Below are 17,401 nucleotides of genomic sequence, written 5' to 3' on the forward strand. Positions count from 1 at the left end.
CCATTGTAGACATCCACAGGATATGCCATAATGTTTGATAACTGCGGGTTCCAGCTCTGGGACCCGCACCTATCTCCTATCCCCGTCACATTCAGATGAGGAATGAATGGAGTGGTGCGCTGCTCTCTATATTCACTTTTATTGGAGAAATGGAAACAGTCATGCAGAAAATAGATTGTGAGCCCCATTATGGCAGGGACTGATGTAAATAGTAAAAATCTCTATAGAGCAATGTAAAACTTGTTGGGGTCTATATAAGCAACAGGAAATTAAAAATTAAAAAAAAAAACACTGCCAGAAATTGTGCCGTATCCTCAGTTTATTGCAGCAATGCCGGGGCTCTTATGCTAGAAGTCAAGACATCGATATGCACTTTCCAAAGATATAACCTTGCTTTGTACTTTTCTATTCAATAACTATGTTTATATGGAATGTAATTTGTGGTAGAAAATAGCATGACAGGCAAAAGCTTAAGATATTGTCAAATTAATTTAAAAAAAAAAAAACAGACAAGTTTTTCCTAACGGCATTCAATTTAAATTTGCTCGTTTTCTGGCAAGGAATTGCAAATTTGGATCCAGCAGTGTAAATCTGTAGACTTTATGCTGGGACCATTACTTTTATTTCTGCTTCTTTATGCACTTTCTTTTACTAGACATGTTTGATGAAAGCTGTGGTCAAAGGTTTATGACATTCTCAAAAGTTTTCCTGGAAGTGTTTGGTACAGAATGACACAAAAATGTATGACTACTAGCTTTATGCCAAAAGGCTTGGCTGCCATTCTAATGTTTTTAATTCCATTAAAAGCCTTCTTACTGCAATATGTAGATACATTTAACTTTAATTGAACTATCAGTCTATCGTGTGCTGTTACCGGATAGGCAATTGAATCGATTTGGGAAAGTATATATTTATGGTTTGATACAATCCTTAAGAGTCCACAAGTTTTAGTAATGTTAAGAAAGACGTCAATAGGTGGCCTGTAAAGCAGGTTACATACAAGCAGATATATGCATGATACCAATAGCTAGTGATAACAGTGAGGCAGATTCTCAGTCCCCCCCCCCCACCCTATGTACAACACCACAGTCCCATAGGAGGCCCAACCTTAACTTGGTTTTAATGGCAGTCTTGTCGTATAAAGCTTTGTGTGGATCAAATCCCCAAATACATCAATGTCTTCACATATACACACACAAGGCTGTCACTATTGAAGCCAGGTAGGAAGTAGATATTGTTGTATTTGGTGATTTTGATCCACACAAAGACTCCATTACACTATACCTGACTCAGTAGTGCAGCCTCAGGCTTTAGACCAGTGAATGTAAAGTGGTAATAACTCAGTAATAGAATATACAATAAAATGTCATGTGTCTGAAATAAATGATCTATGATTCTGTTAGTTTGGGTCAAAAGACCCGCGCAAATCAGGTCGGGATTTCCGGTTTTAATATGGCGAAGAGATTTGCCACTAATATGCTCATGTTAAACTGGCCTAAGGCCACTTTCAAACACAAATATTTTGGGCAGTATTTTGCTTCAAGTGACATTTCAGAAAATATGATCAGTGGGGGTCCGAGCACTGAGATCACCACCAATCGCTAAAGCTAAGCGGCAGAAGCGCTCGGGGGAGCGCTGACCCACTTCATTACTGATCTGCCTTTTTGGAAAGCCGATGTAACAGTGTACGGCCCATAGACTTTCTATTAAGTCCGTACACCGTTACAATGGCTTTCCGAGGAAAGCCGATCAGAAACCAAGCGGCTCAGTGCTCACCCGAGCGCTACTGCCGCTTTGTTTTAGCAATCGGTGGGGGTCTCAGTGCTCGGATCCCACCGATCAAAACTTCTGACGTCATTATTACATGTCAGAAGTTTGTTGAAAGTTCAGTTACCCTTTCAGTATTTGTAAGCCAAAACCAGGAGTGGGTCCAAAACATTGGAGAGATGTAAATCTATCCTATATACGTTTTCCTATAATGCAGACCTAAATACTGCCATGTGAAAGTGGACTAAGAGACATATCCTCTGGCATTTTTTTATCTTTATGGAAAAGGAGCTTTACATACAAGCAAAGATTTTTCCTCATGTGCTCATGGGATTTTTACTAATTTTGTTTTGTATTCCTTAAAAGAGTTATGTGGGGACTGAAAAGTATTAGCAGTATACATACACTCTTACACTTGTGAGTACACTCGCTAATATACATTCCGGTTCCCCGTCACGCTGAGTATAAGTTTTAATAGATGTCTATAGTGCTGTCGGGGATTGGAAGTCTAGTGGAATAGTCTAACTTCATGACAACACGACTTGTCGTCACGTGCCGGCCCCGCTGTACGCTATGTAATCGCTGTACTACTGCTACTGCTTGTATTCCATGGAAGACCGGTGACATGACGAAGAGTCGTACCGTCATCAAAGAAGGCTGTGCAAGTAGACTTTCGGTCCCACGGCAGCGCTATAAAAATAGATGAAAATCTCAGAAACGACAGGGGACCGGAATGTATGTTAGCGAGTGTACTCACATACTGCCGGGAGTACACTGCTAATACTTTTCAGTCCCCACATAACCCCTTTAAGTTTTTTGCTACATGTGCATCTTACATACTTGTGGAATAATTCCTTACAACAATGTCAGCTAAATATACCGTGGAAAAGAATAGGTGTCGTAAAAACGTTACAAAACGTCTGTAAAATACAGAGCTGTTTTCAAGGGATAGCAGCCCCTGATTTTCAGCCATTCTTAAAGCATCAAGCGTTTTTTGATGCGTTTTTTAGAGCTCAAGAAGCTCAAGAAGTGACATGCACTTCTTTTTACGGCGCGTTTTTTACACGTCGTTTTTTAAAACGGCTTCGTAAATGGGCAGATGTTTGGAGGCGTTCAGCTTCTGTTTTTTCAGGCGTTTTTCGAGGCGTTTACGCCCCAAAAAATGCCTGAAAACACTCTGTGTGAACATACCCTAAATATTAACTTAGGGGAAGAATTATCAAAGGGTGAGTTTTTTTCATTGAACCTTACAAAAAAACCTTAAATAAAAATAAAATATTATTTGTTGCTGTTGGGGTAATACGTGCAGCAGGCTGAAAGTATATATTTATATTTTTGAAATGAATGCATTTATTTTATTTAGCAATAATATATACGCTTATATATACCGTAGATATATTTTGTATATTTGATTTTATAACTCTCTGCTGACATCTACTGTATAATTATTTAAGCGCACAGTTTGGCCAGATCCACACTATCTATTTGTATGTCTGTCTATCTATCTATCTATCTATCTATCTATCTATCTATCTATCTATCTATCTATCTATCTATCTATCTATCTATCTATCTATCTATCTATCTATCTATCTATCTATCTAATCTATCATTCTATCATCTAAATTCAATTCAAAGAAGCTTTATTTGCAGGACTAAATTCACATTAGCATTGCCAAAGCAATTAAGAAGTTATGGAATGAGGGGTTGGGGGATAGGGACACATCTAGGGTAGGAGTATACTCTATCTATCTAGTATAGAAAAGTCCAAAGCAGCACAAAAACACTCAAGGTTCAGAGCGGGTGCAAATCCCAAGATCCAGGCGAAGGATCTTCATACAATAAAATAAAGAAAAGGCAGCACTCCACCTTTGCAAAAGTGAAAAAAGTGGTTCATTTTATCCATATGCGTAGTTTTCGGTCCTGTATAGAACCTTTCTCAAGCAAATTAACAGTGCAAATGAACAAGTATATATAGGACATAGCATATATCTCTATAATTAATCAATTTCAAGCATCATTAACCCCTTCACGCACCATGACGTAAGTGCACGTCATGGCGTAGGGGGAGAATTATGGAGTGGGCTTACACGCTGAGCCCGTTCCATATGCTGTGGTTGTCAGCTGTATTTTACAGCTGACATCCACCACTAACAGCCAGGAACAGCGATCGTGCTATTGCTGGCCGTTTAAACCCCTCAAATGCTGCGGTCATTCGTGACCGCAACATATGAGTCGTTATAAAGAGGGGGGCCCCACCGACAGCTCGTCGCCCCCCCCATGATGCAATTGTGGGGTGCCGATGGTTATCATGGCCTAATGAGGGCCCCCAGGACTGCCTCGACTCTGCCTCTGTTAAGTGGCCTCTGTTAACAGAAGCCTGTAAAAATGAAAATATACAGCCAGACATTAGTATTGCAGTGTATTGTACCAGCGATCAAGTTCCCTAGGGGTACTAATAAAATGTACAAAAAAGTGAAATAAAGTTTTTAAAAGTGAAAAAAAAATATTAAGAAAACCCTCCTTTTTCTATTTTTCCTCTGAAGTAATGTAAAAAATACACAAAATTGGTATCGCTGCATCCGTAATAGTCTAAACTATTACAATATACCATTATTTAATGCGCATGGTGAACGTAGTAAAAATAAATAATATAATACGCCAGAATCACTGTTTTTTGGTAAACACAGTGGTGAAATGTTTTTTAATAAAAAGTGATCAGAAAGTCGTATGTACCAAAATAATGGTACAAATAAAAACTACAGCCCCTGCTGCAAATAATAAGCTCTCACACCGCTTAATCGACGGAAAAAGAAAAAAGTTATGCCTATCAGAATATGGAAAAAAAATTTTTTTATAACAAATACTTTTTTCTTTGTAAAATGAGTAAAACATTAAAAACCTATATAAATTTGGTATCACTGTAATCATACTGACCAGCAGAATAAAGTTAAGTTATCATTTTTACCGCAGGGTAAAAATGAAAACCAAAAGAAAATGGAGGAATCACAGTTTTTTCCAATTCCACCCCACATTGAATTTTTTCTCAGTTTCCCAGACATTATATGATACTTTAAATGGTGCCATAGAAGCTACTCCCATAAAAAAAACAAGCCCTCACACCACTCCATTGATGGAAAAATAAAAAAGTTATGGGGGGGTAAAACGAAAATGGAAAAGAAAAAAAATTGCTTGGACTTTAAGGGGTTAATACATAGATATTAAAAAGTGATACATCCATATCAGATACAACATACAGATCCCATTTTTGTAAAAAAAAAGTGCAGCTGTGCAATATTTCCATTGAATTCTAATATGGTGGCTGTTGTGCTCTTTTTTGATACTAAGCATGTCTGTTCCCTTTTGTGGTTTATCCCTATTCCAAGAGGCCGCCTGTTATATTATGTATGTGCAGTCAAACTCTCACATGTGTAACTGAGTGGATTGGATGCCAGTATAAGCATGGCGGTCCTACATGTGTTCGATTTGAACTAGTAATATGGGATTGCTCAATGTAAATTTTGCACAGCTGCTCTTTAGCTCATATGTGGGGATCTGTATATTGTATCTGATATGGATGTATTGCTTTTTAATATTTTTGTATTAATGATTATTGAAATGTATTAAGTGTTGACATATATGCAATGTCCTTCTAAATACCTGTTGATTTGAACTGCTAAATAAAAAATAGAAAAACGTAGAAAGTTTTGATGAAACCTCGCCGCGTATAGATGCTGGCTTCATGTGTGCCCTTTTCCCAGGTGCAATGGACAGACAATGGGCCGCATCAGCAACAGCATAATAATCAAAAAGAAAAATGGTAGTAATTCAGAACTCCAGAGCTATTGGTTACAACTTTTAACCGATACCTCTGGAGCGCTGGATTACTACCATTTTTCTTTGCTTGAGAAAGGTTCTATACAAGACCAAAATGTCGTATATGGATTAAACAAACCACTTTTTCCACTTTTGCAAATTTGGAGTGCTGCCTTTCCTTTATTGTATTTATCTATTTATTTCAAAATGCAGCAAGCTCTAGGTGTGGTGTTTTTTAGGCTTACCTATAGAACTTCAAATTCACCAGGAAAAATGCATGTAAAGAAGAGGCTGGATGCAGCCCGCAGGGCTTCAGGGGAAGCCGACATGACTGGACATAGGAGGGAAAGGGTTAACTAGATAGGAGAGGTAGTGGGAGGTAGATGAGAGGTAGGGAGGAGTTAGGGGACGTTACTAGGTTTCCCGCTGTTTTCGGCAGTGAGCCGGAAGCAGTGGGAGAAGGAGCAAGTAAAATTTAGAGCTCCTGCTGTTGTCCCGCTCTGTGCTGACCTGCCATGTCGGAGGTCGGCATTCTTGCACAGCTGCGTGCGGCAGCTGCATTCCACGGTCCCGGCTGGTTACAGGAGACCGTGGCTGCACTGACTAGACTCCCGGGGGCCGACTCATTGCCACGTCAGGCCCGAGGTCAGTTGCGCAGGGGGACAGGGTCCCCTCCCCCGGCCCCCTCCCTAGTGATAGTCCTGTGGCGGCGGGGGGGGGACTTGGCAACTCCCGCTCCTGCTCGGATGAGGCAGAGAGCGGCGTTGGGGGCGACGGTGGCTCAGGCCGGGTCTCCCCGTCGCTCCCGGCGGTCCCGCCCTCCAGAACGCCTCAGCCCTGAGGTGGTCTCGCGGACACGGCGTCGCAGGGGGAGCCCTACAAAGGACGCTGCAGGCCAGGCAGCTGGGAGGGCCGCCTCTTCCCAGGCCCTCCGTCCTGGCAGGAATCCCCAGCCGCGACGAGGTCCGGTGGTAACCAGGGAGTCGCAGGCCGGGCTCCCTGTCACCCCTCCCCCATCGGATGCAAGAATTGGGGAACAAGTTACGGCCGCCCCGCATGGTGATGTTCCGGCCAGGGGGCAGGCTTCATCGAGACCGTCGAGGAGGACGCCTAGAGCTGCGGCGGCGACGAGACAACAGGTCCGGTCGGAAGTCTGGGTCCCCGCGGTCGGGCGGCAGGTTGCCGGCCCATCTGTCAGCGCGTCGTTGTCCCCGTGTCGGAGATGTCGGTGGGATGGCCAGTCGTCTGCGAGAGAGGAACTGGAGGAAGGCGAACTGGACGATTTTCGGCGAGTACAGGATGGTCCGGCTGACGGGAATACAGCGACTGTGCAGCCCGGTGAGTGCATAACTCCGTCTTTGCCATATCCAGCGATTTTTATGACGGGTGGCGGTGGGGGGGCGGCAAGCGTAGCATCGGCTGCCGGGAGCGGTGCGGTCGGGCGCGACGGCGTGGGTTTAGCAGATTTGGTGGGTTGTTTGCGGGAGCTGGTCGGGCGTCTTGATAAGGCGGCGGCGCCAGTAGTTACGGCCATTTCCCCGGCGGTAGTTTGGGAAGGCCCCCGGGAGGTGGGATCGTTACAGTCGCGTCCCGTGTTGGTGGTGGCGGCTACGGAGGCGGTCGCGGTATCAGTACAGACCGAGGCCCAGAAAGATGGCGATAGGGTGCGGATTGATGATCGTGCTCGCGGGGAGGTGTATGTTTGCTTTGAAGGTCCGTTGGGGGCGCATTTAAAGCAGGAGGTGCGTGAGCGGATCTGGAGGGACGAATATGTCGAGATTTTTTCTCTCCTGCCGCTTGCTAAGTTCAACTTGGATAAAAGCAAGCGGGACGAGAGTAAGAAGGAGGAGGAGGAACGTTATAGGCTTATCCCGCAGACGTTCGTCAATTGGTCGCAGGCGTTTGCCATTTTAGCCAGCGTGATCGGAGAGAAGGCGCCGGAAAATAGTTCGGCGCTGTTTTGCTATTTTGATGCTATTGGGGAGGCTCATAGGGCATACGGGGGGCAGGCGTGGTTAAGATACGACGAGCAATTCCGTCAGCGGAAAGCGGTGCGGCCGGCGATTCGGTGGGACCAGAAGGATATTGCGCTCTGGTTGAGGGTTACGGCGCCGGTTAAGCAGTCCTTTCCCGGGAGCGTCGGCCAAGGAGGTCAGTACAGCCAGGCCGGTCAAGTTTCAGGGGCAAAAGTGGGATTCTGCTGGCAATTTAACGATGGCCAGTGTAAGTTTGGGGTCACGTGTAAGTTCAAGCATGTGTGTTCAGAATGTAATGGTGCATCCCACGGGGCTGCCAAATGTATGCGGAAGAAGCGTTCAGGGAACCAGTCCTCCTCGGCTAGTCAAGGGGGTGTCGCCGGTGAGGGTGGAAAGGATGGCCCCGTATTTAAATGAGTATCCGGATAGGGCGGGGGCCAAGCTCCTTTACGAAGGGTTTTGTGTTGGTTTTATTATTCCTCCGCCTCCCTATGAGGTCCCGGTTACGCGGCGGAATCTTAAGTCGGCTTACTTGCACGCCGAGGTCGTGTCGGAAAAACTGTTTAAAGAGGTTTCGTTGGGTCGCATGGCAGGGCCTTTTGTTGATCCGCCCATAGAAGGTTTAGTGGTGTCCCCGTTGGACATCGTTCCAAAGCGCGAGCCCCGGAAATTTCGTTTAATTCAGCATTTATCGTTTCCCAAGGGCGCGTCGGTAAATGATGGGATTGATCATGAGTTATGCTCCGTATTGTATACATCATTCGACAAGGCGGTGGGGCTAGTTCGTGCTGCGGGTCCCGGCGCGCTGTTAGCAAAAACCGACATTGAGGCGGCGTTCCGGTTGTTGCCGGTTCATCCAGACAGCCAACGGTTGTTGGGTTGTTTTTGGAATGGGGCTTTTTACGTGGATAGGTGTCTTCCGATGGGGTGTTCCCTTTCTTGCGCGTATTTCGAGGCGTTTAGTAGCTTCGTGGAATGGGTGACAAAGGGAGTAGCCGGGGTCGACTCGTTGATACATTACTTGGATGATTTCTTGTGCGTCGGCCCGGGGGGTTCGGCGGTTTGCGGTAACTTGCTTCATTCATTGCAGAAGGTGGCGAGGGATTTTGGAATCCCTTTGGCGCCTGAAAAAACGGAGGGCCCGGTATCGACCATTTGTTTTTTAGGGATCGAAATTGATTCGGTGGCAATGGAGTGTCGTCTTCCGGCGGATAACCTAGGGTCTTTGAGGCAGGAGGTACGTCGGGCTTGTAGGTTAAAGAAAATTACGTTGCGTGATCTTCAGTCGTTGCTGGGGAAGTTGAATTTTGCTTGCCGGATTATGCCGATGGGGAGGGTCTTTAGTAGGCGGTTGGCTGCGGCGACGGCGGGGGTTCGGGTGCCACATCACTTTTTGCGGCTCAAGGAGGAGCATCGGGCTGATTGGCAAGTTTTGGATGAGTTTTTGGGCCGGTATAACGGCCGCTCGTTATGGATGGCTCCAGCGCAGGATACGAGTGATTTACAGATTTTTACGGATGCGGCTGGTGCAGGTGGGTTTGGAGCCTATGGGGGTGGTCCTTGGTGTGCAGGAAACTGGCCGGCTATCTGGGTGTCCAGTGGACTCACACGGAATCTGGCCCTGCTCGAGCTGTTCCCTATCGTGGTTGCGGCGACCACTTGGGGGGACAGGCTCAGGGATAAGAAGGTTTGTTTTTACTGCGACAACATGGGGGTGGTGCTGGCCATTAATAACATTACTGCATCCTCTCCTCCGGTAGTTCAGTTGTTGCGACATTTAGTCTTGGTGTGCTTGTCTTTGAACGCGTGGGTGGTGGCGGTGCATGTGCCGGGTGTACAGAATTGTATTGCTGATGCTCTTTCTCGCTCGCAGTGGGACCGATTTCGGGAATTGGCACCGGGAGCGGACCGTCTCGGTTTGGCTTGTCCGGAACATCTCTGGGATCTGGTCTCGGTCCCGTAGGGCACTTGGTGGAAAGGTCGTTGGCGCGCACAACGTGGAGTGCTTATTCTGCCTGTTGGAAGCAGTGGGAGGAGTGGGTAAGAGTGTTGGGTAACGTCAGCACGGATCGAGACAGGTTGGTGGCACTTTTGTACTGGTTGGGGGACGCCTGGGAGGCGGGTTTTCGTTGGCAAAGGTGAATCGTTTTATTTCTGCGTTGGCTTTTGGTTTTAAGTTACAGGGCTTTCGGGATGTATCCAAAGAATTCTTAGTGGTACAGGCTTTAAAGGGTCTGCGCCGAGGTAGGGTCGAAGCGGATTGTAGAAGGCCCGTGTAGTTTTCTCTTCTCATGTCTTTGGGCGTATCGCTAGTATCTGTCTGTCGTTCTTCATCCGAGGTTGTTAGGGATCTGCCAGGTACTTCATCTAGGTATACTCCTGGGATTAATCAGTCCACACCTGAGGCCAGACCTGTTCGACTGACACCATCTCCCACCAACCAGGGTGGCAGGCTCAGGAGTGGGAGAGCCTATCGCGGCCTGGTCTGTCGGAGTTAGCTCCGCCCCCTGTCCTTTATTACCTGCCCTGTTCTCTCCTTCAGTGCTTGTAATTCTTTTGGATTCCTGGCCCCACTGCTGCTTGCGCCAGCCTGCTTCTGCCGTGCTTCTGCCTTGCTGCAGTTCTGCTTGACCTGCTTTGCTTTGCCCCTGGCTTGCTTCTGTCTCCGTGCCCGCTCGGGTGTACTCACTTCGTCCTGGTCCTGACTGTTCGTTCGCCGCTCCGTTTCCTCGTGGCGTTCCGTGGCTACTGCCCCTTCCCCTGCGTGTTCCCTGTTTGTTTTCCTGTGCACTTAGACAGCGTAGGGACCGCCGCCCAGTTGTACCTCGTCGCCTAGGGCGGGTCGTTGCAAGTAGGCAGGGACAGGGCGGTGGGTAGATTAGGGCTCACTTTCCCTTCACCTCCTTCCTGCCATTACATAATTACAAGCCCCAGCTCCCTCACCCATCTCCGCCCCTGTGCTTACTTCTCTAGGAAGTTTTCGCCCACGGAGAGTAACTATGATATTGGCAACCGCGAACTTCTAGCCATTAAATGGGCTTTTGAGGAGTGGCGGCACTTCCTGGAGGGGGCCAGACACCAGGTAACGGTCCTTACGGATCACAAGAATCTGGTTTTCCTAGAATCGGCCCGGAGGCTTAATCCTAGACAAGCTCGGTGGGCACTATTCTTTACCAGATTTAATTTCTTGGTTACCTATAGGGCTGGGTCCAAGAATATTAAGGCTGATGCTCTGTCACGTAGTTTCATGGCCAATCCTCCTTCCGAGAAGGATCCTGCTTGTATTTTACCCCCTGGTATAATCGTCTCTGCCACGGATTCTGATTTAGCTTCTGATATCGCGGCTGATCAGGGTGCAGCTCCCGGGAACGTCCTTGGGGACAAACTGTTTGTTCCCCTGCAATACCGGCTGAGGGTACTCAGGGAAAACCATGACTCCGCTCTATCTGGTCATCCTGGCATCTTGGGCACCAAACACCTCATTACCAGAAACTATTGGTGGCCTGGGTTGCCTCAAGATGTTAGGGCTTACGTCGCCGCTTGTGAGGTTTGCGCTAGGTCCAAAACCCCTAGGTCCCGACCTGCGGGCCTACTACGTTCCTTGCCCATTCCCCAGAGACCTTGGACCCATATCTCCATGGATTTTATCACCGATTTGCCTCCATCTCAGGGCAAGTCGGTGGTGTGGGTGGTAGTCGACCGCTTCAGCAAGATGTGCCACTTTGTGCCCCTTAAGAAGCTACCTAACGCCAAGACGTTAGCTTCTTTGTTTGTGAAACACATCCTGCGTCTCCATGGGGCCCCAGTCAATATCGTTTCTGACAGAGGGGTACAATTTGTTTCCTTATTTTGGAGAGCTTTTTGTAAAAAGTTGGAGATTGATCTGTCCTTCTCCTCCGCCTTCCATCCCGAAACTAATGGCCAAACGGAAAGGACCAACCAATCCCTGGAACAATATTTAAGGTGTTTCATCTCTGACTGTCAATTCGATTGGGTCTCATTCCTTCCCCTTGCTGAATTTTCCCTGAATAACCGGGTCAGTAACTCGTCAGGGGTCTCCCCGTTTTTCTGTAATTTCGGGTTTAACCCAAGGTTCTCCTCCGTCTCCCCTGGTTGTTCCAATAATCCTGAGGTAGAGGATGTTCATCGGGAACTGTGCACTGTCTGGGCCCAGGTTCAGAAGAACCTAGAGGCGTCCCAGAGCGCACAAAAGATTCAGGCGGATAGTAGACGTTCTGCTAACCCCCGGTTTGTCGTCGGGGATTTGGTCTGGTTGTCGTCCAGGAACTTGCGCCTTAAGGTCCCGTCCAGGAAGTTTGCTCCCCGATTTATTGGACCTTATAAGATCATTGAAGTCCTCAACCCTGTATCCTTCCGTCTGGAGCTCCCCCCATCCTTTCGCATACATGACGTCTTCCATGCCTCCCTCCTTAAACGCTGCTCCCCGTCCTGGTCCCCCTCGAGGATACCTCCTGTTCCCGTTCTCACCCCTGAGGGGGTGGAATTCGAGGTGGCCAAGATTATGGACAGTAGGATGGTCCAGGGCTCCCTCCAGTACCTGGTCCATTGGAGAGGATACGGGCCGGAGGAGAGGACTTGGGTACCTGCCCGGGATGTTCACGCTGGGGTATTGATCAGGAGGTTCCACCTTCTCTTCCCCACTAAACCGGGTCCCCTTAGTAAGGGTCCGGTGGCCCCTCATAAAAGGGGGAGTACTGTTAGGGATCTGCCAGGTACTTCATCTAGGTATACTCCTGGGATTAATCAGTCCACACCTGAGGCCAGACCTGTTCGACTGACACCATCTCCCACCAACCAGGGTGGCAGGCTCAGGAGTGGGAGAGCCTATCGCGGCCTGGTCTGTCGGAGTTAGCTCCGCCCCCTGTCCATTATTACCTGCCCTGTTCTCTCCTTCAGTGCTTGTAATTCTTTTGGATTCCTGGCCCCACTGCTGCTTGCGCCAGCCTGCTTCTGCCGTGCTTCTGCCTTGCTGCAGTTCTGCTTGACCTGCTTTGCTTTGCCCCTGGCTTGCTTCTGTCTCCGTGCCCGCTCGGGTGTACTCACTTCGTCCTGGTCCTGACTGTTCGTTCGCCGCTCCGTTTCCTCGTGGCGTTCCGTGGCTACTGCCCCTTCCCCTGCGTGTTCCCTGTTTGTTTTCCTGTGCACTTAGACAGCGTAGGGACCGCCGCCCAGTTGTACCTCGTCGCCTAGGGCGGGTCGTTGCAAGTAGGCAGGGACAGGGCGGTGGGTAGATTAGGGCTCACTTTCCCTTCACCTCCTTCCTGCCATTACAGAGGTGGAGCTGTTTCGGTTAGCATTTTCCTTAGCGTTCTTTGGGGCTCTTAGAATTGGCGAGCTGGTGTCACCTAGTACCAAGCGGGCAGGGGGGTTGAGACGGGGGGGGTGAGCCTATATGGGGACCGGCTCGAGGTATGGTTGCGGTGGTCAAAAACTGATCAACTGGGTAAAGGCAAGCGGATAGTTTTGTTTGCCCTCCCGGGGTCAGCGATGTGTCCGGTCGCTTGCATGCGAGTTTTTAAACCACAGGCGGGGTCTCCCGAGTTGCCGTTGCTTTGTCACGAGGATGGGTCATTCTTATCCAGATTTCAGTTTGGCGCGGTGTTTAAAAAATGCCTGGCGGCGGTCGGCATCGCGGCGGGTCCTTACTCATCTCATTCCTTCAGGATTGGCGCAGCAACTGAGGCGGGGCGCTGGGGGTTGGATGACGATGGGGTGCGGCGCATTGGCCGTTGGGAGTCCAACAGGTTTAAGTCCTACGTGCGCCCCCATTTGTTATGAGTCATGTTGCTGGTAACAACGTTTATGTGCTGGTATTTAATTTTCTTTTCCTTTTCAGATCAGCTCCCTTGTCTTGTATGGTTGTTGGGCCACTCTTACGTGCATTGGGGGGCTTTGAGGGCGGATGTCCGCCATGATGGTCGCCAGTTGCGCATTCCGCGGCAGGACGCGGTTTTGCATTGGCTGGGATTTAGAGGTATGTCGTGGAGCAGGGTGTTAACGGAATTCCAGACATACTCTCGGCTGGATAGGGTTCCAGAAGTCTTGGTGTTGCACGTGGGTGGGAATGATTTGGGGGTCCGCCCCTTTCGGGAGTTGGTGCAGGATATCAAACACGATATGTTGTGTTTGTGGGTTTCATATCCCGGTTTAGTGATAGTTTGGTCGGACATTGTCCCTAGGAAGCATTGGCGGCTGGCTAGGTCAGTGGAGAGGGTCAATAAGGCTCGTATTAAAGTTAATCGGGCGGTGTCCCGTTTTGTGGCCAAGAACGGGGGCGTTTGTGTGCGGCACAGGGATCTGGAGTCAGGAGTGGGGAACTACTGGAGGAGTGATGGGGTTCATTTGACCGAGGTTGGGATTGATCTGTGGAGTCTGGCAATAGCAGAAGGAATTGAAAGGGCGGTGGTGGTGTGGCGGAACTCACAGGCTTAAGGTGGTCAAGGCCTGTTTCGCTGTGGCGGGGGGAGTCCTTGAGGTCTATCAGTACAAAATGGTGGGGGGGGGTCGCATCGGGGGTATGCGTCCCCCAAAAAAGGTACATGGTGGAAGGCTTCATAGGGTGTTATCCCTTTGAGGTGGACTTCTGGTGGTTGGGGCCATCTGCAGAGGTGAGCGGTGCTTCCGAGCTTGTTTACGGCTGGAGGTAATGTCTTGGTGGTGGTGCAGATGGCTAACTCGAGGTATAAAAGGAATATCTAAAAATGGCTTCAAGGACTTCCCCTGCTCGGATTAATGTTAACGTTAAATGTTATTTATGATTATGACCCATGTTGGGTCATGAGAATTATTAGGAGGAATTCTCTGGTTGGATTCCTAATTAGTTATTAGGATTTTAAATAGCATTTTACAAAATTGTGAAATTAATAAACGGCTGCTGTGGCCATTTCACATCCAACCTCGGTGTCACGTGTCTTTTCTCAAGGTGGGGGAGGAGGAAATAGAAGGGATAAGTAAAGGCTCATTAACGCACGACTCTACTTAGGCAAGTCAAGAAGAGGCTGGACGCAGCCCGCAAGGGCTTCAGGGGAAGCCGACATGACTGGACATAGGAGGGAAAGGGTTAACTAGATAGGAGAGGTAGGGAGGAGTTAGGGGACGTTACTAGGTTTCCCGCTGTTTTCGGCAGTGATCCGGAAGCAGCGGGAGAAGGAGCAAGTAAAATTTAGAGCTCCCACCCTCCCGCCCTTTGTTTGGTTATCCCTTGTGGTTCATGTGAGTTTGTCTATAATCATCGTTTACTGTATTTCTTATCTAACATGTTGTTTTATTTTCTTTCGGAGTAGGTCCAGGTGTCATAGCAGCTGCGGGGGGAGTCCTTGAGGTCGGTCAGTACAAAATGGTGGGGGGGTTGCATCGGGGGTATGCATCCCCCAAAAAAGGTACATGGTGGAAGGCTTCATAGGGTGTTATCCCTTTGAGGTGGACTTCTGGTGGTTGGAGCCATCTGCAGAGGTGAGCGGTGCTTCCGAGCTGGTTTCCGGCTGGAGGTAATGTCTTGGTGGTGGTGCAGATGGCTAACTCGAGGTATAAAAGGAATATCTAAAAATGGCTTCAAGGACTTCCCCTGCTCGGATTAATGTTAACGTTAAATGTTATTTATGATTATGACCCATGTTGGGTCATGTGAATTATTAGGAGGAATTCTCTGGTTGGATTCCTAATTAGTTATCCGAATGTTTCGGATTTTAAATTGCATTTTACAAAATTGTGAAATTAATAAACGGCTGCTGTGGCCATTTCACATCCAACCTCGGTGTCACGTGTCTTTTCTCAAGGTGGGGGAGGAGGAAATAGAAGGGATAAGTAAAGGCTCATTAACGCACGACTCTACTTAGGCAAGTCAAGAACTTTATTAAAAACACATGTAACGTATGCCATTTTTTGCATGTGTTTTAAAAAGCTGGAAAAACAAAGTTTGTGTGAAGAAGACCTTAAAGTAAAGCTATCTCATTGCAAATTGACTTTATTAATTAAATTATAAGCAAACGACACCATCTAGATTGTGAGTTTATTCTACAGTATTCAACATTGAAATTGCAACACCAAGAAGAGCAAGTCGTCAGGTTATGCAAATCGAGGAAGTAGCAGATGTCGCTAAGATCTGCAAATGATCACAAGCACCGAGCTCCAATCTGTGGCATGTGGGAGGGGTATAAAAGACAGATTGAAAGCAAAGTTTTTTAGCCACATGAAACCTCAAAAATCAGATCATGTGGTGTGGAATGATTGTGCGATGCCTCCTGTTCGTCGACGTGCCAGTTATCGCCACTTGTCGCAAACCGAGAGGGGCAGAATCCTTGAACTGAGAGACCTTGGTTTATCATTCCGGCAGATTATTACACGCCTAGAGAACAACAACTGACGGGAATGAAAGCAAGAGGTTCTCAGAGGCAAACCACTGAACGGATGGATTGTCTGATTGGAAGAATGGCACGTATTGATCCATTCTGTATTGCAAGTAAAATTGGACGACACATCCCAAGCAACTAGAATCGACACAAACCATCAGAAGACGTTTGCATGACATTGGGCTACGAGCCAGACGTCCAGCTACCGGCGTTCCATTGACCACACGCCACCGCTATCAAAGGCTATCATGGTGCACAGCAAGACGGCAATGGAGGCTGGAATGGAGGTCTAGCCTCTTCAGTGATGAGTCCTGCTTTTGTCTCACATGCAGTGACAGCTGGAGATTGGTCTGTAGACCAACACCATCAAGAGGCCTTCACAAGGGAATGTGACACCGATCCTACTCCCGGGATTATGGTGTGGGGTGGCATAATGTACGGTAGCCGGAGCCCTCTGGTCTTCATTTCAGGTACACTAACAGCTCGGTGTTACATTGATTTGGTTGTGGAACCAGTGGTACGGCCATTTCTGCAAACTGCCCCAGAAGCCGTTTTTCAAAATGACAATGCCAGGCCGCATGTTGCTCGTGCTACTGTGAGCAGCCTGCATGGCCTAAGCGTGCTACCATGGCCTATAGCGTCTTTGGACTTGATGATTTACGTGCCCAAGTGTATTCAGTGGGGTATAACATTTCTCAGACAACCATTAATAACCTCATTAATAGCATGCCAAGGCGTGCAAGTGCGTGCAATTCTGCAAATGGTGCTCATACTCTATACTGAATAAATCAAGATGTTTGGAATATATTTATTCCATTTTTTTTATCATTTGCATATCATTAACATGTCCATCGATACTGTGATTTCCATAATTCCAAAACTTTTCCTTCTTGGTGTTGAAATGTCATTGTTGAGGAGTGTATGTTGTAACATATACATAATTTGCTTTGTAAGCTTCCATCTTTGCTTAACGCAGTTTGCTTATTAATATTGAGAACAGGAAGGTAATTTATTTGAATCAGGTTTTCAGTCCGCTGTGTACAAATGATGTAGTAAAAAAATATTCAGTCTATAAGACACATTAAATACCTTATTTAAATAAGTGGGTTGTAGCGGTGACGCCTGATCTGCAATGCCAGTTACCTGTATGCAAGTTCTTACATCAGTTCCTACACTTTGGTGTTAAAGTGCTTCATGTAACAGAGTGGAATGTAGATGCTGTCCTTTGCTCCATTGATCCGTCTCATTAATGACACGAATATGCCCTTTGATAAACTAGCTGCTTAAGGCACATATCCCTCTGTGACCAGGCAGAGGCCAAACTTCGATCAGATGCATTCATTAAGTGGGTTTGCCAAGAGGCTTATGTATCAGACACTGTACGGCATATGTCAACATTGCAAAATAGCAGCTCTAGTTATGGGAAGATTACGGTGATGGGGACATTCTTGTTTTGTGGGACTTATTCTCCAA

General features: G+C 47.5%; 1 protein-coding gene across 1 annotated transcript in view; it reads left to right on the forward strand.

Annotated features, from left to right (window-relative positions):
• The window catches only part of PLPPR1 (phospholipid phosphatase related 1), a 209,643-nt gene that overhangs the window by 110,592 nt on the left and 81,650 nt on the right, over window positions 1-17,401 (forward strand). The window lies entirely within an intron of this gene.

The sequence above is a fragment of the Rhinoderma darwinii genome, chromosome 1, assembly GCF_050947455.1.
Source record: "Rhinoderma darwinii isolate aRhiDar2 chromosome 1, aRhiDar2.hap1, whole genome shotgun sequence".
NCBI lineage: Eukaryota > Metazoa > Chordata > Amphibia > Anura > Rhinodermatidae > Rhinoderma > Rhinoderma darwinii.